The sequence below is a fragment of the Saccostrea echinata genome, unplaced genomic scaffold (assembly GCF_033153115.1).
Source record: "Saccostrea echinata isolate AGI-Se365-2 ecotype Australia unplaced genomic scaffold, CSIRO_AGI_Sech_v1 ptg000030l, whole genome shotgun sequence".
Taxonomy (NCBI): Eukaryota; Metazoa; Mollusca; class Bivalvia; order Ostreida; family Ostreidae; genus Saccostrea; species Saccostrea echinata.
The window spans coordinates 1485687-1512566 of NW_026889779.1; the positions used below are offsets into that span (position 1 = coordinate 1485687).

The window sequence follows — 26880 nt, forward strand, 5'->3', positions numbered from 1 at the left end:
TTGAGGGAAGATAAATTTGGTTGGACGCTTTTGGTTACATAAATTAACCAATAACATGTCGAAACGGCAAAAATATGCATTTTCTGACTACTTCTGTTTTGGCCGGAAGTGACATCATTTGACGACTTTCGACAATCTTATTCACTTCTACTTGTCATTTTGAACAAATTTGCTTCTTTGATGTATCACAAATTCTCAATAGTTTTTGAGATTTTGAGAAAACACTTTCAGCCCCTGTAGATCCCCTATTTTAGGGGTCAGCCCCTAATTGTTGATATCAAATGAAAGAGCGTGCCATTCTGCGCAACTTTTGTTCTATATGTTTTAACAAAATATTTACAAGCAAAGAGATATTCTTGAAAAAATGCTAAAAATTTTAATATTCTTAATAAGAATATTTTTGGAGCATACCGAGCGTCAAAGTGCGGTACTTCTGGAAAAATTGAACTACCTATTACATATTGATGAACATTGCTCTATCATTGCTGAAAATTTCAAGTTCCTATTTTAAGTGCTTTTTTAGAGTGGACAAAGTGACCCTCTAAAAATCACTTAATCGCAGAAATCTCCGGACCGGAAGTGAAGTCATCAAAATAAAAACATCTATATCTAGATTTTTTTTATTTTCTACCAGATCTGAAAGTTTCCTGGAAATCAAACAACCCGTTTCCGAGAACTCGCGTGCACAAAATCGGTAGGAAAAAACAATAATAAAATTATGCCTGGACATGTTTTTTTTTATTTCTCTGCAAGTAACCTTGAACTTGCCAGAAAGACCTTTGATCAAGGTCATGACACAGCATCCGTTCATAAGCAATCTCTGTTTCAAGTGAGAGCTTCCAGTGATTTTTTTCTATTATTAAATCATAGCATGAAATAGAAATTAATTTTTTTTTCTGTCAGTATCCTTGAACTTGACGGAATAACCTTGGATCGGTGTCAATACAAACAATCAATCTCAAACAATCTCTGTTTTAAGAAAGAGGTTCTAGTGATTCCCCCTTAGAAATTCATATCCCAGACAGGCATTTTACAACTTTTTCTGCCAGTGACCCTGAATTTGCTGAAATAACCTTATTTTAAGTCATCTAAAGCCAGCAGACCATAAGCAATCTTTGTACCAAGTACGAACTTAAAAAATTACAGCCTAGATCGTAATCATACAATTTTCCTTGTCAAAGTCGAGGCAAACCTTTTTGTCACCAGCAATCTCTGTATCAAGAATGAGCTTCCAGTGATTCTCAATTACAAATAAATGGCTCGGACAAAACATTTATTCTTTCTCCAGTGACTTTGAATTTGCCAGAATGACCTTGGATCAAGACCACGACACACCCTAGGATCACTGGCAATCTTTGTACCAAGTATGAGCTTCCAGTTAATCCAAAAACTCATAGCCTGGGCAAACTTGGAGGGACAGGACACCTAGACAAACGGATAGACAGACGGACAATATGATTCCTAATCCCCCCTCCCCCCAGCCCGGACACTTCGTTTGCGGGGGATATAAATTCCTATGTTAAATTTTGAACACCCATTCTGATTTGAAAAAAAAAATAAACTTTACTATTTCAGGGAGATATTATAAGTATGTTTTCTCATTCCGGCCCACAGGTTTCTAGAGAATAATTTTTTTAAATGACCCTTTCCAATTTTTACTACTTGTATTTCTTAATTATCTTATGTTGGAAGAGAATGTGGTCATTCATTTGATCAACAACGTTTGGTTGGTATTGACCCAGTCATTCTTGAAAAGATAAGAATGAGAAAAAAAAAATACAAGTACCAGTTTTACAGCCACAACGTCGATTATGCTTACACCGAGAAAGCCAACATCGAAGTCGGAGAACAAAAAAATTATGAGCAGAAAATCTTACTTAGCCCTTTGGCATGAGAGATGGGGTACTGATTAAAAATTGAAATTATTTTTATATATTCAATATTTTTTTTACGACGTTTTGACGCCCCCCCCCCCAAAAAAAAAAAAAAAACTGAAAACTTTTCCTCTGAAGGGAAGCATATTATCTATTTCGGGGGGGGGGGGGGGATTAGTACATGTATACTGATGAGAGGAAATTTAATCAACTATCAGTCCTATAAATATTAATGATTGCTTCGGAACATTTGGTTACAATTACATGGCTTTTATACACGTAAGTTAATGTCAGCTAAGAACTAAATTAACATCTGTTATAGACAAAACAAATAAATTTTTAGCTATTTAGGGTTATCTACATGTATAGATCTATTTGTAAGAACCACTTTTTATAATACAAATTTTCGCTCATGATATATTTGGCACTCTATTTAATTACCATTTTATTCGGATGTCGATCAACACATTTTTTTCAAAAACCCCGGAGTGCAAAATAAGCGAAACTGGCCAATGATGTTTAAAAATCCTGATTCCGCAATCGCATCATCTCGGGCGTTTCAGTCAGAGGTCGGAAAAACAACTCCGAATGTTTTAACATTACCAGATGTTGAAATTTTATACAAGATGGAGTCGCTTCCTATTTATAAAGGATAGATGGAGTTGAAAGTCCCTTCTAGCTAATTAGTATATTTTAGGTAATATCTTTACATTCAATAAAGTTAAACTCAATAGTCATTTATTTCAAAGTTTGGGAAAGGGGGGGGGGGGGGTCTACGTAATACATTCGAAGTTTTTTTCCGTTAGTTGGAAAGGCCCGAGAAGTTCCGACTGACTTATCTTGGTCTAAAAACACTTTGACAAACCCAAACCAAGCAGTTTTATTCAGGACACGTTTACAGTGAAATGAAAAAAGTATATTCAATCCAGTTAATTTGAGAAAAAAAATAGTCTGGCATTTTTTCAACCTCGTTCGGTTAATTTATTAATTAATCTTTTTTTCCGTGAAGTAGGTAAACATGGAAGAAGGATTAAATAAAAAATATTTCCAGGTGTACAAAAGCACCCGTGCATGGACTTCATTTTAGTACTACATATTGTGATTGAAGTTGAAAATAATCAACAAATAGATTTACAGAATAGAGAGATTATGATTGATATTGTAAACAAAATTAAGAAAATTGAACAATATTTGATACAGGAACTACCTGGTATATATGTACATGAGCAAATCTCTCTCTTTCTCTCTCTCTCTCTCTGGATCGTATTTTTTAAAACTAACCCAGAAAAGTAATGTACGTACATGTAAGTTACAAGTCAATTATTTGAAAGAAAATACTCAATTCTATACGGTAAACGATACAAATAGTTTAGGCCAAAGTTTTTTTTCCTTTTGGTTTACGATCCCGCCGACCCTAATTTTCACCAATCATGAAAATAAAAATAATGTCTTCTTCCGACCTATTTTTCTAGATTTTTCTCAGCTGAGCTGGTGGGTTTTAAATTTTAGAATGCATCTTAGTCAAATAAGCGTTTATAAATTATATAGACCTTTATAAACATTTAGGTGACCGTAAATAAACACATGTGCAAACCAAAAATGGCGGTTCTGTCATGTTACAAGGTAATTCCTCACTCAAAGCAATGACACACACTTAAAAAACTTTTTCTGCATGGAAAAGTGAATAAAATCTTGGATGCATGATCCCTTTCTTCAATTGCAATGTCTCAATTAGCTAAATATTGAAGAGTGTATGCCCAACCCTGATCGACCTAGCAGACATGCACCTTTAGATAACAGGGATTTATCAGTGCCTTCTCAGGGGCCGAAATTCGGCCCCATTCCCAATTGAAAATGAGTTCAGTTTTTCCCAATTTGGCAGTATTTTTCCCAATTGGTGAACAATGCTTTTATTTTTAATTATCTTGGAAAAACACAAAGTATAATTGTCAGATTGTCTGTAATTTTCATCTAATTAACTCATTTAGCAAAGCTACAATCATAACACATGTTTAAAAACACTGTAAAAACATCGCCAACTTTTAATCCGAATTTCCTCCGTTTTTCTTAAAATGATGATATTGTGCAATCATATAGATTTATTAAGTTATTTCCACCTACTCAATTGATCTACAGTGAATGGTAAGGACTTTAGGCATTATTTCAGATAGAAAAATATATTTTCAATGCATTAATCTATACTACTATATTAAAATAATAGACTCGAATTTTTGGCCTTTAATACCGATAAATCGGAAGAGTACTGTCTTTTGTTTGATATATTTCAAACATCACTGGTACTTGAAGATTACCAATTTGTTTTTATTTTTTCTCAATTAAACTTCGCTAATTAATAATCAACAAAAATTCCTCAAAAAATTCCGGAAATCATCTGGATTTTTTGGATTTTACAATCTTGCGCGTGCGCATTACATTCACGCTAAATCACGGTGTTCAAATCAATCTCCCTTGCAGAGTTGTCGTTCGTTTCTCTCTCATACACGAATGTATGAGCTGTTAGTCGAGAGTGTGTTCAAATCAGAGAAGACAAAAGTAAATATTAAGTAGATATTTGTTATTGTATAATTTCTCTAATAAGAAATCAGTAATAAAATATGAACAGAATATATAGCAAATTTCCAATGAAAATTTACACGTATTTGTCATAGGGGTCGGAAGCGGGGGGGGGGGGCTAGGGGGGGCTTAGCCCCCCTTTTCATAATATAGGCATTGAAAATTGGGACTTTCCTTTTTTCGTTGGTTTAGCCCCCCCCCCCCCCCAACTTTCAAATAGCCACCTCACTTTCAATTTGCTTCTGACGCCTATGTTTGTATTATGATCGTAATCGTTTCTGAGTTTATATCCATACAAATGTGATATTGTGGCCACGTGGGGGTAATCATTCGCCATCTCGGAGACACATTTATTATATGTTATTTATATCTCTGGCCATCTCAACGGAGGCAAAAAGCTCATGATCGTAGGAGCAACATTAATGTAACTACCCGATTGATTTTATCCCTCCTCTTTTATGCTTTTTTGAGGGGAACTGAAAGGGGGGGGGGTGTTACAACTCCAGTTAGAATCACATCTTAGTGAAGTAGGCATTCTTTTTCCGCCAAAAATTACAATAATAACTACTATATAAAAATTATAGACTCGAATTTTTGGCCTTTAATACCGATAAATCGGAAGAATACTGTCTTTTGTTTTATATATTTTAAACATCATTGGTACTTGAAGATTACAAATTTGTTTTTATTTTTTCTCAATTTAGCTTCTCTTTTATTACTTTTCTATGTACTAATTCAAGGATATTACATTAATTTTTATCAAAACAGACAGTCTTTTACAGATTTTATACCTGTCTATTACCTGTGTATATATAAAGTACATGTATATGTATTAGCCGTGCTTAACTCTTTTATTGTTGAGGTCATATTTTGAACAAGTTGAGACCTGCAGTGTCAAAATTGTTACAAAAATTTACACCTTTACTTTAATAACTGATTGTGTAAAAATACCAGCTTAGCACATTTCTTCATTTTCATTACTTTGCTTGATATGTATCAGCAGTGTGCTAAACTTTGCTGTTGTCATATTTTCAATGAACATCCATAATTTCTTTTATTAAATTTGTTTGGGAGGGTGAAATTTATGTAAGCTCCGGCGTGATTCGAACTCAAGACTTGATTTATAGCTAACTGGTGGTCAAACCCATTCTGCGCTACGCCGTTACGCAACAATTTAAAAAAAAAAAACAAAAACAAAACAAAACAAACACCAAAAAAAAAAAAACAGAATTATATTCACATTCATCGTTTATTTAAAAAATACCTTACAATATGAATGTGTCGATGTATCTATTTTGTAAATGTCCGATATGCACATGGATGCATTCATAACAATGTCAACCCGTGCACGCACGGGTCAAAGTCTAGTACATATTAAAAGAGGACTTTAAGAAAATGTGTACTTAGTATAATTTTTTGCAGGAGGTTTATAATCTCCAGAAACAGATATACTATAATGACCTAAATTGAAATCTCATACACACATGTACATGTACTACCCTAAGTTGTATAAATACTTTATACTCATTGAAGTCCATTTTACTTTTATTAGTCTATTATTCATAATTGATCTTGTATGATGAAGATGGATCATATTTAATTGTTGTTTGGTTGCCCAAATTAGAGTTCATGCTGAAATATTAAATGAATTACCCCTGAATACATGATTTAAGCAACATTTTAATTTTTTTTTTCCAATTTCATCAAATAGCCAATAATTTTTTTACCCATTCCCCAAAAATGGTGTTTCCCAAAATAGGATGATAAATCCATGCATGATCAAATTATTAAAACCTTTATTTCAACGTCAATTACTTTTAATATTGTTAAACAATTAAATTGTATTTTTCTTCAATCTAAATTTAACTTAAATTTGGATCCTTATTTTTAGTTTGTGGGGATACCGAGGTTTATATATAACACATCACATATCACTGAAGAGCACAAAAGGAAGTTGAACATCATGAACCAAGCACTGATTGACAAACAAAAATCAGAACTATATGTAAGTGAAAACGACATTCAGTCTAAAGTTAGAAATTAATTAAAATCAAATAAAAAGAGTTATGTGATCTAGATAATAAAACCTAAAAGTACTATTGATGTGTATTATTTTTATTAAAATAAACATTGCTGGTATTTTAAAATGAAATTGTTGAATCCTAAATTATTTTTAAGGTCTTCCGTCTTCAGCGGAAGACCTTCTTGTTATTCTTCGGTTTCTTTTCCACTGTTTTTCTTATTATTTTTTTTCTTACCGATTTTGTGCAAGCGATTTCTCGAAAACGGTTCGTTCGATTTTCATGAAACTTTCAGGTCTGATAGAACATTAAAAAATCTTGATACATATTTTTTTTATTTTGATGACATCACTTCCGGTCCGAAGATTTTTGCGATTTAGTGATTTTTGGAGGGTCAGTTTGTCCGCAGGTTTTCTGAGAAAGCACTCATCACAGGAACGTGAAACTTTTAGCGAAGACAGAGCAACATATGTAGATCTGTAATACGTAGTTAACTTTCACCGGAAGTGCCACACGTCGACGCTCGCTATGGCCTGAAAAAAGTCATATCGAGAGTTTCAAATTTTCGAACACTTTCTGTACGATATCCTTTTACTTGGAAATATTTTGTTAAAACGTATATAACAAAATTTGTGCAGAATTACAAGATCTTTTAAATGATATCTCGAAAAAAGGGCTGGCCCCTAAAATAAAGAATCTAAAGGGGCCAAAATATTTTTCCTGATATCTCAAAAAGTATTGAGAATTTGTAATACTTCAAAAAGCAAAGTTGTTCAACATGACAAGTAGCAGCTTGCGAGATCATCAAAATGCGTCGAATGACGTCACTTCCGGCCAAACAGGAAGTAGTAGAAAATTGCTTATTTTCACAGATATTGGTACAGTGCTGCTATCCCACAAGTTGACATGGGATGGGATTGGATATGATTCAGGATTGAGGATTCACGATAGAAACATATAGTAGTTAATCCAATCCTATCCTATCCTATCCTGTATCCTACAGCCAATCAGATTCGAGTAAAGGTTAATTCATATGTCAGAATAAATTACAGAAACGCAAAAGGATATAGAACGTTTACAAAAGAATTATTTATAAAATCACAAAAGAAAGTAGACGTTTTTTTCTTAACACACATTTATTCTATTACCTTCGAGTAATATGGCGTACGATCTAACCGTGAACGATCACCGGAAGAAGTTTCGCATATAAACAAAGAAGAGATCGGACATCAAAAGATCGTATTTCTTCAGCATGTTTGGATGATTAACTCAATTCCTACTTGTGTTACAGTTCAATAACATGTTTCTCTGTTAAATGTGCTCTGTTTGTCTGGATAATTCCACTTGAACCGTCAGCGGTGGACTATAACAGATCATAATCGCAGTTGTTTGGTGCAAGACCATGTAAGTATACTAAACACTGTAAATGTGTGCATGTTTATACATATCTCTCCCTTTAAGCAATGTTTTAATGACTTGAACTATTAAAAATTTACTCTATTGTAATATACACAGAAATCGGATGTGGAAAAAAGAGGTTGTGTAGAAAGGGGAGGGGTAGGGGGTTAAATATTTACAAATACTTTGTCACATGATCAGATGTATTATACCTTTTTCAGTTTGTTATTGCTATATACTCATTTCCCTACTGTGGTTAAAAAATATTTTTTCTTATCTGATTGCAATTTAAAATAATTAAATGCAGAATCATCATGATCATTTCTTATGCTACTTTGTATAATAAGCCCACTCAGCACTTGCATGCACATTGTATGTATGACCTATTGTGAGTTAAACATAAAATGTGTAACATAAATTAATCATTTATTATCTTCTTCATTTCAGAGAATGGTACCCAATTTTGCCTGCCCTCATTAGTCATCACAATATAAAAGATTTTACATTTAGAAGTACGTATGATTAGATTATTTATTTTGTGTTTATGCATGTTTCATTAAAATACATCAAAATCATTATCTAAGTTGGGATGAAGTGTCTGCAGATTTTATGAATAAGTGATTTTCTTCTTTTTAAAATGTTGAGAGTAAAACTGATATTAATGTATAATTGTTCTGGTCATCATGGTCATGTTATATGTATTTTCATTTTTTTTAATATTCAAATTTCAAGCAAAAATGAAAAGAAATTAATTAACAAGATATTAAATAGATTAATACAAGCAGAAAATAGAGAGAGAAAAAAACATCCAAACATATAATCATACTAGTTAGCAAGACGACGAGATGAAATGAATTATAATCTACAAGTAAATTATGTAAATTATGATTGTTTAATTAAGATATGAGTTATGACTATGAAGTTGCAATATAAGATTTGATTTTGCTTGATTTCTTTAAAATTAATGCATTACTCTGGGAGAGAAAAAGGTGAAATTCAGACAATTGTACATGAAATGAGAAAGATAATCACAATCAAATACAGTTTTAATGCATAATGTATAAGACAAAATTTACAATCTACATGCACATAATGGTGTGTGTTTTTTGCTTCAGGACAATCCTGCAAATTTGCAACTGTACAAATTGCACTTCATCTCATCTGCTGCTGGAATAAATAATGAAAGATTTTCAAACCAGTGTCCAAGAGCCTCCTAGAGTCTGGAATGATGGTGTTCTTTATTAAGGAGATCAGTGTGTGATGTATTTGTTTTCTGTGCATTGATGACATTTGTGAAACTGTTCGGTTACTTTATGACCATCTCTCTGACAACTACTTTGACATTTAAAATTCAATTTGAGCGACGGACAAGCAGGCCAAATAATATGCATGTAAAACATACAATTGTAATAAGACATTGATAAACTTCAATTTAAACAAACTACATGTACATGTATCTTTGAGCTTGGCATTGAAATACATGTATACTTTACATGGACACTTTTAATGAATTTGTCTCATGATAATGGAACATTCAATTGTTATACATTGTAGATATAAATTGTAGATAATATGCATTTGGTCCAATATATATAATTATATTTATATTCACTGAAAAAAGGAATTACCCTGAATAAATATTGTGAACTTGGTCAATTATTTTTATTCCTCATTTAGACACTGAATAACATTCAAGATCAAATGTCAAGATAAAATACAAGATTTACTTAAATTTGGGTTAAAAATACTGTAACAACTGTGGATTCTTATGCATGTTTTATAAGATCTAAGGAATATGTGTGAGCTGACTACAATAATTATTGCTGTCAACCTGTCTGACTATGAAGATTTAGGAAAATGTTTTCTGTAAACATTAATTGATTAAATTCTCACACAAATATTTTTTTTAATTAAGATACACTTGTACGGCACTGAACTGACCATAAATTGAGAACACTGAAGCAAAATAAGAAATTTTAACATTTTGAATATCTTGATTTTTATTTAGCAAACATGATGAAAATGTTGCACGTTTGTAAAATATTCACATACAAACAAATGATGAACTGAACATTTGAAGCAGGAATAACTTTAATAATAAATATAAAACAAATTTTTATCATACATTTAAAATTGAATATAATAAGACAATTTTAACTTATTTGATGAATGAAAGTCAACATATTCTAGATCTAAATTTTAACTTGTCTGTTCTCGGTTTATGGTCTTGTCATATCTTGAAGTTCTTATTTAGATTTACGCCAAAAGTAAAATCTAATATTAGTGATGGGACATTGGTTAATTTTCATAATCGATCATCGGTTGGAATCGGTTACTGCTTCTGATGCGATTTTAATGATTATAATCGAATTTCATAGTTTTGTATACAAAAAATTTATGTTTGATTGTTTCCTGTAACATTCCCAAAAAATCAAGGGTCGGTAGGTCGGGAATTTTTTTTTTTTTTTTTTTTTTTTTTTTTTGCTTATGAATAATGGAGTCAAACATCCCGGTGTAGCATAATATTTTGATGCCATGATATAATAAACCCGGGTTCAATATATCGCATAATATTTTGAACCCGGGTTCATTTTTTGCTGCGATATAACGAACCCCCTTATAAAATATTGAACCCGGTGGGTTCAGCATATTATGGTTATAATATATTGAGTCCCCTACTCTTTTAATTTAAGAGGGAGGGGGTTCAAGATATTATGTTCATAAAATATTGAGTTCCCTTTCCCTTAAATTTAAGAGGGAGGGGTTCAAGGTATTATGACCAAAAAATATTGAGTCCCCGTACCCTTAAATTTAAGAGGGATGGGGTTCAAGATATTATGACCATAAAATATTGAGTCCCCCTATCCTTTTAATCTAAGAGGGAGGGGGTTCAAGATATTATGACCATAAAATATTGAGTCCCCCTATCCTTTTAATCTAAGAGGGAGGGTGTTCAAGATATTATGACCATAAAATATTGAGTCCCCCTACACTTTTAATCTAAGAGGGAGGGGGATCAAGATATTATGACCATAAAATATTGATGGCAATTTCAGACTTCAAAATTTTGATTACATTATTTTACTCTCATTTCTTTAGGTATTGCACAGATTTAAAAAAAAATACAATTTTAATATAAAGATACCCAACCCTTGAGATCTAACAATTAAATCAAAGTTAGTGTGTGTGAGATGGGTGTTAGATACTTTCACTTTCCAAAGTAGTCTTTAAATGGAGGTTCAATACTTCTCAGCCAAATATTTTCTATCCTTTATAAAATGTTGTGGGGTTGAACATTTCACTGTCATATCTTGAACCCCCTCTTACCATTCAAAAATTATTTTTAGGTCAATTTTTAAACAACATCCTAAACACATATATGTCTAGTAGGGGGTACAACATTTTACAGCCATAAATCCTATCTTAAACCTCCACCCCACTCTACCAAAAAAAAAAATTAAATTAGGAAGTACAACATTTCAAGGCCATAATCTTATGAACCTCTATGCTTTAAACAGAGAATGTCTGTAATGGGGTTCAAAATATTATGGCCACAAGGCTATAATATATTGAACCCAGGGTTCAAAATATTATGGCCCTAAGGCTATAATATATTGAACCCCGGGTTCAAAATATTATGGCCATAAAACTATAATATATTGAACCCTGGGTTCAAAATATTATGGCCATAATATTTTGAACCCCGGGATCAATATTTTATAGGGGGGTTCAATATTTCGCAGCGATATTTTGAACCTGGGTTCTAAATATCGTGGGGTTCAATATATTATATGACACCGGGACTGAATTATCCAGGTGTTATATTTACAATGGACAATCACCATGGCTGCCTAGCGGCAGAAAAGGAACTTCAAAAAGTTGTGGGGGGAATCGATTACTCTTTATATCGAAGGTAAATGTTGACTAAGTTGCATAATTTATATATCAAATAAAAGATACAATTAATATTTTTTGAATGAAAAGATTCAGCTGATTGATCAAACCAAAGAGCAAATACAGATTTGGCAGAAAAAAAAAATCCACCTGGGAGTAAACTGAATGGGTCGGTCGGGTTACAGTAAACAAACATAATTTTTTTAGACCCTATATATGCACCATTTGGTTCTTAATCACCTCTGCTTCGTGCTAGTTGGCTAGTATCAGATGCAGACGTCATTTTCTTTCATTAAGGAGAAATAAATTTTAAACCAGGAATGGAGAATTCCGGAATGTATTGTATTAGAAGTATGTTTCCGATGATCGATTATGAAAAATTATCATCGATCATCGGAATCGGTAACATTATTTCGTCGACAATCGATGTTTTCTGATTATCGGTACAACACTATCTAATATACAGCTGATATAGGTGCAGTTAGATCTATATGTTATTTTCGTGATGCCTAGTTATGGGGAAAACAAAGTTTTGCATAAATTTTACATGAACAGATGAAACATACACTTGTTAAAACATCAAACATATCCTATTTTTGTCATTATTTAGTATGTGTAGACATGATAGAGAAATTGTTTCTTCAATGAGTACGGTTATAATTCAGTGTACCTATCCTGCATTAAGGATTTGGTATTCGTGGTCTGATTCATATAAAGAGTTTAAAAATTTTGTTCCTTTTGTCTACTTTATCATAACATTAGAAAAGTATCTGCAATCTTTATTGTTTCCCCATTTTTCTCTCTCTAATTTTAACTCCATTTATTTTTCGTAGAGAACAAATTCGAAAGAAATCACAAATACCTTGACGTCTCCCGATCATTGTTAGTTTTGTTTGTTTGTTTGTATGTTGTTTAACGTCCCTCTCGAGATTTTTTCACTCATATGGAGACGCCATCACTTGCCGGTGGAGATTTGCAAATTTTGTCCTATACTCGGCACTTACGGCCATTGAGCAGTGAGGGATCTTTTTCGTGCCAGCACCTACTGCGACACGGGACCTCGGTTTATACGATCTCATCCGAAGGACCGGTCTCCACGTCCCACAGTGGGATTTGAACCTGCGACGTAAGGATCAACTCCTTACTTCGCGACTCTCGAGCAGATGCTCTAACCACTGCGCCACGCAAGCGACGATCATTGTTAGTATGTAAAATTAAACACAAATAAAATTTTACTATATTTTTTTCTTCAATTCTTCCGAAGTTCCAATTTCTTCACATGTTCGCTAGATCAATACTTGCCTACATTTTATTACAATTCTTTTGTTTACATTTTAACTGTTTACTCGCAAATTAATTCATGTGGGGTTTCGGAAATTAATGGAAGTCGATCTCGATTATTTTTTTCTCCATTAAAATTTATGATATCTAAATTAATTACATAACTATAACTGATTTTTATTTGATGGTCATTTTATAATTTTTTTTTCGTTTTGTCAAATTAACTCCTAAATATTATAAAAAACTGAGAGCAGCAGGATACAATGTAGGATAGGATAGGATTAGACTGAAATGACAGGATAGGATTGTGGATGCAGGATTCACGATAGGATAGCTAGGATAGGATTGTCAACTTATAGAATAGAGCACTGTATTGAATTGAATTATGCATGTCACAGAGGACGTCTGACTGTATTTCCTGTCGAGTATCGTCTCTTTTGTCACTTCCGGTTAAACCGGAAGTGACTATAAATGACGTATTTCTGCAGATATCAACAAAAATTAAATGATTGAATTCAACCAAGACTTTTGACCCAATTTTTTGTCGATTGGGAGTCACTTCCGGTCAAACGGAAGTAGTCTTGATTTGCTTTATTTAACGAAAATCAGCATAAAAAACCAAATACAGAAAACATCATTTTTGGTCTGGAAGCCTTCTTTTTAAGTATACTTTACTTCCATTTATCCATCTTACAAGCAGTGCTTCTGAAACTTGGACGGAAGACCTACTCGTTGCTTTGCAACGAGCTTTGCTCTAGTTATTTTTATTTTTCGACCACCCAATGCATTCTTTTGAGACAGAAAATCGTAAACCAAAAAAAAAAAAAATAAATAAATAAAAACTTTGGCCTTAATAGTTTATGATACAAAGGCTGTCGATTATGATTTTAATAAAGTTGTCAAAGTGTATTAATTAAGAATGATAAATTTGTGATATTCAGTAGCTGCACTGAAGTTCACTGGTCTGAAAAAAAAATGGGATGGATGACCAGAGACGCCGGTACGTCAATAAATTGTTTTTAGATAGTTATAGATAAGTTTAAATTTTAGATTTAAACTTTTAATGTAACACATGTACAGTTCTGCAGTTAGATATTCAAGTGATTCTAAAATTTTCCCAGTGTGTACCTTTTCCGTTCCAATTGATATTTTAAAAAAAATGTTATATGCATTCTGAAATTTACAGTTCTGGACATACGACATAGGTTTATTGTTATCTACTTGTATAACCCGCTACCGATATTTAATCCCACAACAAAATTATGATGTTAGCATACTATACTTAAAAGATATCATTTACGGGTTTTGAGTTAATTATAAAAACAAAATTCATTGCTTTAAAATCCTGAGGTATTTTATTAAAACTTTACTATCAACCCTGTAATATAAATAGGCATAGTGCAACACAGAAGTCGCTTATGAAGTTCAGACCTTGGCCACGTGACCGAGTTACCTATCAATGTTTAATCCATTTCATTGTTTACTTTTCAATAAAATAACGAATCATTTTTGAAGTAAGACTGGTCACCCTTATGGTTCGTAAGTTGGTATAATCATTATAAAAACCTGTGATGAAAAAAATATGACTGGAAATATTTGTATTGAAAACGGATTAATTTACTGTTTCAAAATGTAGAGAAAGCGCAAAGCTTGTGCGTTTAATGGTTAAATTAAAGTAGTCCATACGCAATGAATCACCAAATTAAAAGTAAAATTACACACGGCTGGGAAATGAATTGTTGGTAACGTTAAAACAATTGAAATATGGAGATAACGAACATTTAAAATTTAAGACTGATTAAATGCTTAGCGTTTTGTACCTAAATCAAATCTAAGACATTAAGATAATTTATTTGAAAGATGCGATTTACTTAAAGAAAATAATAAGTCGTTGTGTTTGTAAATTAGATTTAGAACAACAATGTTTGATCACTGCGCACTGGTTTACATGCACACGATGGACTGCTTTGACCACAAGCGATCGAAGGAATGGTTAATGGTTGCGTAATTGTAAACAAACACAAAACCTGGCTAGACGATTTGGATTAAGGCTACATGTATCATGATCAAATTTAAAACAAAGATAAACCAACATAATCTCAAATATTCAATATTAAGAATTGTCCATTAATTGTCGTGTTTACAAAATAGACTTAATACGCCGATTTTTATTTTGTTTACGACTGTAGGTCAATGGTTCACACGCGGTGGATCACTTTAGATCTTCTCGGCCGCACGTAATCGAGGGATGGGTTACGTAACGGTAAAGGTTACGTAACGGTAAACAGAATAGAATCTGGGGTTCAGGTGAATGTAAGAATCACGTAGTTAATGATTGTGAATTATTTGACTATTAGAAGTTTTTTCGCGTTTACATTGTTTGCTTTCATATTTAAACAAAGGAAAGATACTTGTTCTTTTTTGTACAGTTCCTCTCTCTATCTCTCTTGGAAGGTTCTTTATTTTAAAACACAATAAAAAAAGAAAGTTGTCACCGAATAATCTGAATAGGAACCAAAGAGCACGTTTAAAACCTAATTTAAAAAATTAAGATACAGCGTTGAAAGATGTATTATTTATGGCAAGTTTATTTCAGTTATACGCATAAAGAGTTTTTCTTCACTAGCCAAATGAAAACGAGTCCTTGTTTACGGATCTAGCTTTTTTTTCCCTACCATACACAAGACTCGAACAAAATAATATTTTCATGAGACAAAGAAGGTATAAAGGAACAACTTTTTATCGACAGCCATTTCGAAATATTTTCTCGTTTTTGAGTTATAAAGCAAAAACTTTCAAGGGCCCTAGATCCCTAATTTAAGGGGCCAGCTCCTTTTTAGTGGTGTCAAATAAAAGGTAATGAAATTGTACACAACTTTTATTCTACATGTCTTAATAAAATATTTCTTATTTAAAAGATACAAAGGAAAACATGTGTCAATTTTTGCTCTTTCATGCGTCCTAATTTTTGACCCCTATCTAGCGGCAGTTTGAACGCAGAAATCAAAAAACAAAAACCAATGTTCACAACTTCATTGCTTCTGTTTCTTATATTCAGTAGTATTTATGTTCCAACTTTTGTAGTCTCGGAATATTTGTCTGGAAATTAAAAACCCTAAATTTTCACTTAAAGGGAAATAACTCGAAAGCGGAAGTGGATTTTGGAAAAATGTTATATTATTCTGATAGAGTTATGTAACGTCTATAAACTCTAAAATTTTGATCAAAATCCGTTGAGAAATAAGCAAGATATGAGGCATCAAAGATAACAAGTAAGAAAAAGAAGATAAAAATTTGGACTGTAGCGGACGTTGATGTTTGGTATTGCAGGTAAAAATGAACATCCAAGTACAAATCTATATATGTTGCTCTATCATCACTGAAAATCTCACGTTCCTGTGTTGAGTGCTTTTCTTGAAAATGCCCGGACAAACTAACCCTCGAAAATAACCAAATCTCGAAAATCTCCGGACCGGAAGTGACGTCATCAAAATAAAAAAATATATATCTAGATTTTTTATTTCTCTATCAGACCTGAAAGTTTCATGAAAATCGGGCGAGCCGTTTCCGAGAACTCGCGTGCACAAAATCGGTAGGAAAAAAAAACAATAATAAAAATAGTGGAAAAGAAACCTAAGAATAACAGTAAGGTCTTCCGCTGAAGTTGGAAGACCTTAATAATAATAATAATAAAGGTTAAAAAAGAAACCTAAGAATAATAGAAGGGTCTTCCGCTGAAGACGGAAGACCATAATAATAATAAAGGTAAAAAAGAAACCTAAGAATAATAGAAGGGTCTTCCGCTGAAGACGGAAGACCCTAATAATAATAATAACTAGATGCGATCTCGTTGCGAGCAACGAGTGGGTCTTCCATCCGGTTTTTCGATAAGATGAGATAAGAATTTGACTGAGATTGTCGTTTAGAAATATTGATATCAGTAAATTGTTAAGACGAACACTTTTGCTTCAGTAATGTGTAACAAAATATTGATCATTAAAAAGAAATAGATTAGTAAAGACTTTCGGCCCATCTTGGCCCCTTATAAGAGTGGTCAGCCCCTTTTCTTGATACAATCTTAAAACTTGCCCTTCAACTCCCTAATGGGGACGTTTAGCAAAAATTGAAAGGTTACATATTGTTCAGAACATTATTTTGAACATCTTTTATTCAATATTGCTTATCAAAATATTTGGCATTCTGGCCCCTTTTGGCCCCTAATTATGTAACATATGACATAAATATTATTATATATATTTGAAGATTGTTAAGATAAACATTTTTGCTTCAGTATTGTATACCAAAGTATTGATTGTGAAAGAGTTATTGATTTAATACTTTTGGCCTCTCTCGGCCCCTATTTTGAGGGGCCAGTCCCTTTTTCTTCATACCACTTTAAAGCTCTTATGATTCTAAACACTTTTTGTTCAACAACTATTCAGAAATTCTTTCGTTTCCGAGATATATGCGAAAAGATATATTTAGGGGCTGGCCCTTCAACTCCTTAATGGGGACTTTTAGCAAAAATTAAAAGGTTACATATTGTTCAGAACATTATTTTGGACATCTTTTATTCAATATTGCTTATCAAAACATTTCCTACTTTTGAGATATAGAGTGCCAAAGATTTGGCATTCTGGCCCCTTTGGCCCCTAATTATGCAACATATGATGTAAATATCATAATATATAGTTGAAAATTGTTGAGATAATCATTTTTGTTTCAGTAATGAATTACAAAATATTGATCATTAAACAGTTATTGATTAAACATTTTTCGCCCCTCTCGGCCCCTATTTTGAGGGGCCAGTCCCTTTTTCTTTATACCATTTTAAAGCTCTCTTGATTTTAAACATTTTTTGTTGAACAAGTATTTAGAAATTCTTTATCGTTTCCGAGATATTTGCAAAAGATATATTTAGAGGCCAGCCCTTCAACTCCTTAATAGGGACGTTTAGCAAAAATCGAAAGGTTACATATTCTTCCGAACATTGTTTTGAACATCTTTTATTCAATATTGCTTATCAAAATATTTCCCTACTTTCGAGATATAAAGTGCCAAAGATTTGGCATTCTGGCCCCTTATGGCCCCTAATTATGTAACATATGACATAAGTATTATAATATATAGTTGTAAATTGTTAAGATAAACATTTTTGCTTCAGTAATGTATACCAAAATATTGATCGTTAAAGAGTTATTGATTTAATACTTTTGGCCCCTCTCGGCCCCTGATATGATGAGTCAGCCCTTTCTTCTTGATATCATATTAAAGATCTTGTCATTCTGCACAAATATTGTTCAGTATGTTTTAGCAAAATAATTATACTTTAAAAGATACGATACAAAATGTCTCAAAAATTCACTCATAATTCGTGTCCTAAATTTCGACCCCTACCGAGCTTCCATAATAGGCACTTTCAGAAAATATCTAAACCCAGGTGCAAAATGGCAACATGTCCTCTATCATCACTGAAAATTTCAGCGCTCTAGCTTAAGCCGTTTTTGAGTTCCATCGCAGACAAGGAGGTCCTCTAATTTTTGATAAAAGGGCGATAACTTCCGACCGGAAGTAAATATCCCTTAACGGAATTGCCGGAATTAACTTCAGATATCAACGAATCTTCCATGAAAATTTGAATAAAATCGAACAAGCCATCTCCGAGAAATCGTCTGCACAAATTTTGTAAGAAGAAAAAAGAATAATAAAAATAAATTGTCAAGACGAACAATTCTGCTTTAGTAATGTTTAACAAAATATAGATCATTAAAGGGTTATAAATTAAAGATTTTCGGCCCCTCTTGGCCCCTAATGTGAGAGGTAAGCCCCTTTTTTTATATCATCTTAAAGGTCTCGTGATTTTGAACACTTTTTGTTCAACAACTATTCAGAAATTCTTTTTTGTTTTCGGGATATATTGAAAAGGAATTTTAAGGACCGGTCCTTCAAGTCCTAAATGGGGACGTCTAGCAGAAATTGAAAGAGAATATATTGTTCAGAATATTATTTTGAACGTCTTTTGCTCAATACTGTTTATCAAAATATTCTTCCTTTTCGAGATATATTGCGCCTAAGATTATGCAATCTGGCCCCTAAAGACCCCTTATTGCGTAGCATATGATATCAATATCATATTATTTAGACAAAAAGTGTGAAGATGAACTATTTCGCTTTAGTAATATATTACAAAACATTGATCATTAAAGAGTTATTGATTGTATACTTTCGGCTCCTCTCGGCCCTTAATTTCAGGGGTCAGACCCTTTTCCTTGGTATCGCCTTTAACCACTCATGATTTTGAACACTTTTTCAACAACTAGTCAAAAATTCTTTTTCTTTCCGAGATATATGCGAAGGATATATTTAGGGGCCAGCCCTTAAACTCCATAATGGGGTCTTTTAGCAAAAATCAATAGGTTGCATATTGTTTAGAACATTATTTTGAACATCTTTTGTTCAATATTGCTTATCAAAATATTTCCCACTTTTGAGATATCAAACGTCAAAGATTTAGCATTCTGGCCCCTTATGGCCACTAATTATGTAACAAATGATGTGAATATCATAATATATAGATTTAAATTGTTGAGATAAACATTTTTGCTTCAGTAATGCATTACAAAATATTGATCGTTAAAGAGTTATTGTTCAAAGACTTTTGGCCCCTCTCAGCCCCTTTTATGAAGGGCCAGTCCCTTTTTCTTCATATCACTTCAAAGCTCTCATGATTTTGAACACTTTTTGTTCAACAACTAGTCAGAAATTCTTTTTCGTTTCTGAGATATTTGCAAAAAGAAATATTTAAGGGCCGGTCCTTCAACTCCTTAATGGGGACGTTTAGCAAAAAATGAAAGGTTGCATATTGTTTAGAACATAATTTTGAACATCTTTTGTTCAATATTGCTTATCAAAATATTTCCCACTTTTGAGATATAAAGCATCAAAGATTTAGCATTCTGGCCCCTTATGGCCCCTAATTATGTAACATATGATGTGAATATTGTAATATATAGTTGTAAATTGTTGAGATAAACATTTTTGCTTCAGTAATGCATTACAAAATATTGATCGTTAAAGAGTTATTGTTCAAAGACTTTTGGCCCCTCTCAGCCCCTTTTATGAAGGGCCAGTCCCTTTTTCTTCATATCACTTTAAAGCTCTCATGATTTTGAACACTTTTTGTTTAACAACTAGTCAGAAATTCTTTTTCGTTTCTGAGATATTTGCAAAAGAAATATTTAAGGGCCGACCCTTCAACTCCTTAATGGGGACGTTTAGCAAAAAATGAAAGGTTGCATATTGTTTAGAACATAATTTTGAACATCTTTTGTTCAATATTGCGTATCAAAATATTTCCCACTTTTGAGATATAAAGCATCAAAGATTTAGCATTCTGGCCCCTTATGGCCACTAATTATGTAACATATGATGTGATTATTGTAATATATAGTTGTAAATTGTTTAGATAAACATTTTTGCTTCAGTAATGCATTACAAAATATTGATCGTTAAAGAGTTATTGTTCAAAGACTTTTGGCCCCTCTCAGCCCCTTTTATGAAGGACCAGTCCCTTTTTCTTCATATCACTTTAAAGCTCTCATGATTTTTTGAACACTTTTTGTTCAACAATTAGTCAGAAATTCTATTTCGTTTCTGAGATATTTGCAAAAGAAATATTTAAGGGCCGACCCTTCAACTCCTTAATGGGGACGTTTAGCAAAAAATGAAAGGTTGCATATTGTTTAGAACATAATTTTGAACATCTTTTGTTCAATATTGCTTATCAAAATATTTCCCACTTTTGAGATATAAAGCATCAAAGATTTAGCATTCTGGCCCCTTATGGCCCCTAATTATGTAACATATGATGTGAATATTGTAATATATAGTTGTAAATTGTTGAGATAAACATTTTTGCTTCAGTAATGCATCACAAAATATTGATCGTTAAAGAGTTATTGATTTAATACTTTTGGCCCCTCTCGGCCCCTACTATGACGAGTCAGCCCTTTTTTCTTGATATCATGATAAAGATCTTGTCATTCTGCACCAATTATGTTCAGTATGTTTTTACAAAATAATTATACTTTAAAAGATATGATACAAAATGTCTCAAAAATTCACTCATAATTCGTGTCCTAAATTTCGACCCCTACCGAGCTTCCATACTATGCACTTCCGGAAAATATCTAAACCCAGGTGCAAAATGGCAACATGTCCTCTATCATCACTGAAAATTTCAGCGCTCTAGCTTAAGCCGTTTTTGAGTTCCATCGCAGACAAGGAGGTCCTCTAAATTTTGATAAAAGGGTGATAACTTCCGACCGGAAGTAAATATCCCTTAACGGAATTGCCGGAATTAACTTCAGATATCAACGCATCTACCACGAAAATTTGAATAAAATCGAACAAGCCATCTCCGAGAAATCGTCTGCACAAATTTTGTAAGAAGAAAAAAGAATTAAAAATAACTAGATGCGATCTCGTTGCGAGCAACGAGTGGGTCTTCCGTCCGATTTTCGATAAGATGAGATAAGAATTTGACTGAGATTTTCGCTAAAAAATAGTGATATAAATAAATTGTTAAGACAAAGAATTTTCCTTCAGTAATGTGTATCAAAATATTGAACATTAAAAATTTATAGATTAAAAGCTTTCGGCCCTTCTAGGCCTCTTATATGAGTGGTCAGCCCCTTTTTCTTGATATCATCTGAAAGCTTTCATGATTTTGAACACTTTTTGTTCAACAACTATTTATAAGGTCTTTTTTGATTCCGAGATATATGCAAAAGAAATATTTAGGGGCCAGTCCTTTAGGTCCTAAATGGGGACGTCTAGCAACAATTGAAAGATTGCATATTATTAAAAATATTATTTTGAACGTCTTTTTGTTCAATATTGGTTATCAAAATATTCTTCCTTTCAAGATTTATTGCGCCAAAGATTATGCAATCTAACCCCTAATGACCCATTATTGCATAAGATATGATATAAACACCATGTTATATAGTTAAAGAGTGTGAAGACGAACTATTTCGCTTCAGTAATATATTTAAAAAAAATTGGTCATTAAAGAGTTATTGATTAAAGACTTTTGGCCCCTCTCGGCCCCTATTTTGAGGGGCCAGCCCCTTTATCTTCATACCACCTTAAAGCTCTTATGATTCTGAACACTTTTTGTTCAACAACTATTCAGAAATTCTTTTTCGTTTCCGAGTTATATGCAAAAGATATATTTAAGGGCCAGCCCTTCAACTCCTTAATGGGGACGTTTAGCAAAAATCGAAAAGTTACTTACTGTTTAGAACATTATTTTGAACATCCTTTATTCTATATTGCTTATCAAAACATTTCCCACTTTCGAGATATAGAGTGCCAAAGATTTGGCATTCTGGCCCCTCGTGGCCCCTAATTATGTAACACGTGATGTAAATATCATAATATATAGTTGGAAATTGTTGAAATAAACATTTTTGCTTCAGTAATGAATTGCAAAATGTTGATCATTAAAGAGTTATTGACTAAAGACTTTTGGCCCCTCTCGGCCCCTATTTTGAGGGTCGAGCCCCTTTTCCTTCATACCACCTCAAAGCTCTTATAATTTTGAACACTTTTTGTTCAACAACTATTCAAAAATTCTTTTTCATTTCCGAGATATATGCAAAATATATATTTAGGGGCCAGCCCTTCAACTCCTTAATAGGGACGTTTAGCAAAAAATGAAAGGTTGCGTATTGTAAAAAAAACACTATTCTGAACATCTTTTGTTCAGTATTGCTTATCAAAATATTTCTCACTTTCGAGATATAAAGTGCCAAAGATTTAGCATTCTGGTCCCTTGTGGCCCCTAATTATGTAACATATGACATAAATATTATAATATATAGTTGTTAATTGTTAAGATAAACATTTTTGCTTCAGTAATGTATACCAAAATATTGATCGTTAAAGAGTCATTGATTTTATACTTTTGGCCCCTCTCGGCCCCTAATGTCATAGGTCAGCCCTTTTTTCTTGATATCATATTAAAGATCTTGTCATTCTGCACAAATATTGTTCAATATGTTATTACAAAATAATTATACTTTAAAAGATATGATACAAAATGTCTCAAAAATTCACTCATAATTCGTGTCCTAAATTTCGACCCCTACCGAGCTTCCATACTAGGCACTTCCGGAAAATATCAAAACCCAGGTGCAAAATGGCAACATGTCCTCTATCATCACTGAAAATTTCAGCGCTCTATCTTAAGCCGTTTTTGAGTTCTATCGCAGACAAGGAGGTCCTCTAAATTTTGATAAAAGGGCGATAACTTTCGACCGGAAGTAAATATCCCTTTATAGACTTGCCGGAATTAACTTAAGATGTCAACGCATCTACCTTGAAAATTTGAATAAAATCGAACGAGCCATCTCCTAGAAATCGTCTGCACAAATTTTGTAAGAAGAAAAAAGAATAAAAATAATAATAAAGGTAAAAAAGAAACCGAAGAATAATAGAAGGGTCTTCCGCTGAAGACGGAAGACCCTAATAATAACTAGATGGTTCTCGTTGCGAGCAACGAGTGGGTCTTCCGTCTGATTTTGGACAAGATTAGTCAAGATCTTGACTGAGATATTCGTCTGTAAAAAGTGAAAGGATGCAAATTGTTTAAAACATTATTCTGAGCATCTTTTGTTCATTATTGCTTATCAAAATATTTCCCCTTGTTGGAGGTGTCAATGATTTAGCATTCTGGCCCCTTATGGCCCCTTATTACCTAACATGTAATCAAAATTTTATAATATATAGTGTGCGGAATGTTAAGATGAACATTTTTGCTTCAGTAATTTATAACAAAATATTGATCATTAAAGAGTTATAGATGAAAGACTTTTGGCCCTTCTGATCCCCTAATTCGAGGGGTCAGCCCCTTTTTCTTGATATCAAATGAAAGGTCTTGTGATTTTGAAGACTTTTTGTTCAACAACTATTCAGAAATTTCCTTTCGTTTAAGAGATATATAGAATAACGATATTTAGGGGCTAGCCCTCCAAGTCCTTAATGGGGATGTCTTGCAAAAATTAAAAGGGTTTATATTGTTCAGAACATTATTCTGAACATCTTTTGTTCAATATTGCTTATCAAAATATTTCCCCTTTTCAAGATATAAAGTGTCAAAGATTTAGCATTCTGGCCCCTAATGGCCCCTTATTACGTAACATATGATCAAAATTTTATAATATATAGTTGCAAAATGTTAAGAGGAACATTTTTGCTTCAGTAATTTATAACAAAATATTCATCATTAAGGAGTTATAGATGAAAGACTTTTGGCCCTTCTGAGCCCCTAATTTAAGGGGTCAGCCCCTTTTTCTTGATATCAAATGAAAGATCTTGTGATTTTGAAGACTTTTTGTTCAACAACTATTCAAAAATTTCTTTTCGTTTAAGAGATATATAGAATAAAGATATTTAGGGGCCAGCCCTCCAAGTCCTTAATGGGGATGTCTTGCAAAAATTAAAAGGGTGTATATTGTTTAGAACATTATTCTGAACATCTTTTGTTCAATATTTCTTATCAAAATATTTCCCCTTTTCGAGATATAATGTGTCAAAGATTTAGCATTCTGGCCCCTAATGGCCCCTTATTACGTAACATACGATCAAAATTTTATAATATATAGTTGCAGAGTGTTAAGATGAACATTTTTGCTTCAGTAATTTATAACAAAATATTCATCATTAAAGAGTTATAGATGAAAGACTTTTGGCCCTTCTGAGCCCCTAATTTGAGGGGTCAGCCCCTTTTTCTTGATATCAAATGAAAGGTTTTGTTATTTTAAAGACTTTCTGTTCAATATGTTTTAACAAAATACTTCTATTTAAAATGTTATTATAAGAAATGTCTCTAAAATTCACTCATAAATCACGTCCTAAATTTTGACCCCAACCGAGCTTCCATACTTCGCACTTCCGGAAAATTTGAAAACCAAGGTGCACAACTAGAACATGTCCTCTATCACCACTGAAAGTTTCAGCACTCTAGCTTTTGTCGCTCTTGAGTTTTTGTGCAGACACAAGGTCTATCAAAAAGTCGATCAAAGGGCGATAACTTCCGACCGGAAGTGATTTCTCAAAAACTGAAGCGGCGTTATAAACTTCAGATAGCAACGCATTAACCCTGAAAATTTGAAGCAAATCGATCGAGCGATCTCCGAGAAATCTTCTGCACAAAATCGGTAAGGAAAAAAAAAGAAGAATTAATAATAACTAGATGGTTCTCGTTGCGTGCAACGAGTGGGTCTTCCGTCTGATTTTGGATAAGATTAGTGAAGATCTTGACTGATATATTCGTCTGTAAAAAGTGAAAGGATGCATATTGTTTAAAACATTATTCTGAGCTTCTTTTGTTCATTATTGCTTATCAAAATATTTCCCCTTGTTCGAGGTATCAAAGATTTAACATTCTGGCCCCTTACGGCCCCTTATTACGTAACATATGATCAAAACTTTATAATATATAGTTGCAGAATTTTAAGATGAACATTTTTGCTTCAATAATCTATAACAAAATATTGATCATTAAAGAGTTATAGATGAAAGACCTTTGGCCCTTCTGAGCCCCTCATTTGAGGGGTCAGCCCCTTTTTCTTGATATCAAATAAAAGGTCTTGTGATTTTGAAGACTTTTTGTTCAACAACTATTCAGAAAATTCCTTTCGTTTAAGAGATATATAGAATAACACTATTTAGGGGATAGCCCTCCAACTCCTTAATGGGAATGTCTTGCAAAAACTAAAAGGGTGTTTATTGTTTAGAACAATATTCTGAACATCTTTTGTTCAATATTGCTTTTCAAAATATTTCCCCTTTTTGAGATATAAAGTGTCAAAGATTCAGCATTTTGGCCCCTTGTGACCCCTTATTACGTAACATATGATCAAAATTTTATAATATATAGTTGCAGAATGTTAAGATGAATATATTTGCTTCAATAATTTATACAAAATATTGATCATTAAAGAGTTATAGATGAAAGACTTTTGGCCCTTCTGAGCCCCTTATTTGAGGGGTCAGCCCCTTTTCTTTGATATCAAATAAAAGGTCTTGTGATTTTGAAGACTTTTTGTTCAACAACTATTCAGAAATTTCCTTTCGTTTAAGAGATATATAGAATAACAATATTTAGGGGCCAGCCCTCCAACTCCTTAATGGGGATGTCTTGCAAAAATTATAAGGGTATATATTGTTTAGAACATTATTCTGAACATCTTCTGTTCAATATTGCTTATCAAAATATTTTTCCTTTTCGAGATATAATGTGTCAAAGTTTAGCATTCTGGCCCCTTATGGCCCCTTATTACGTAACATATGATCAAAATTTTATAATATATAGTTGCAGAATGTTAAGATGAACATTTTTGCTTCAATAATTTATAACAAAATATTGATCATTAAGGAGTTATAGATGAAAGACTTTTGGCCCTTCTGAGCTCCTAATTTGAGGGGTCTGCCCCTTTTTCTTGATATCAAATGAAAGGTCTTGTGATTTTGAAGACTTTTTGTTCAATATGTTATAACAAAATACTTCTATTTAAAATGTTATTATAAGAAATGTCTCTAAAATTCACTCATAAATCACGTCCTAAATTTCGACCCCTACCGAGCTTCCATACTTCGCACTTCCGGAAAATTTGAAAACCAAGGTGCACATCTAGAATATGTCCTCTATCACCACTGAAAGTTTCAACACTCTAGCATTTGTCGTTCTTGAGTTTTTGTGCAGACACAAGGTCTATGTAAAAATCGATCAAAGGGCGATAACTTCCGACCGAAAGTGATATTTCAAAAAC

At 32.8% G+C, this 26880-nt stretch overlaps 1 protein-coding gene and 1 long non-coding RNA gene across 2 annotated transcripts in view; both read left to right on the forward strand.

Moving 5' to 3' along the window:
• LOC133196093 (B-cell receptor CD22-like) overlaps window positions 1-26880 on the forward strand; it is a 613523-nt gene that overhangs the window by 447281 nt on the left and 139362 nt on the right. The gene's annotated exons all lie outside the window — the stretch shown is intronic.
• On the forward strand, window positions 7708-9514 carry LOC133196187 (uncharacterized). Its single transcript, XR_009722288.1, has 3 exons — window positions 7708-7873; window positions 8315-8379; window positions 8983-9514. It is a non-coding gene; the product is annotated as an uncharacterized LOC133196187 (long non-coding RNA).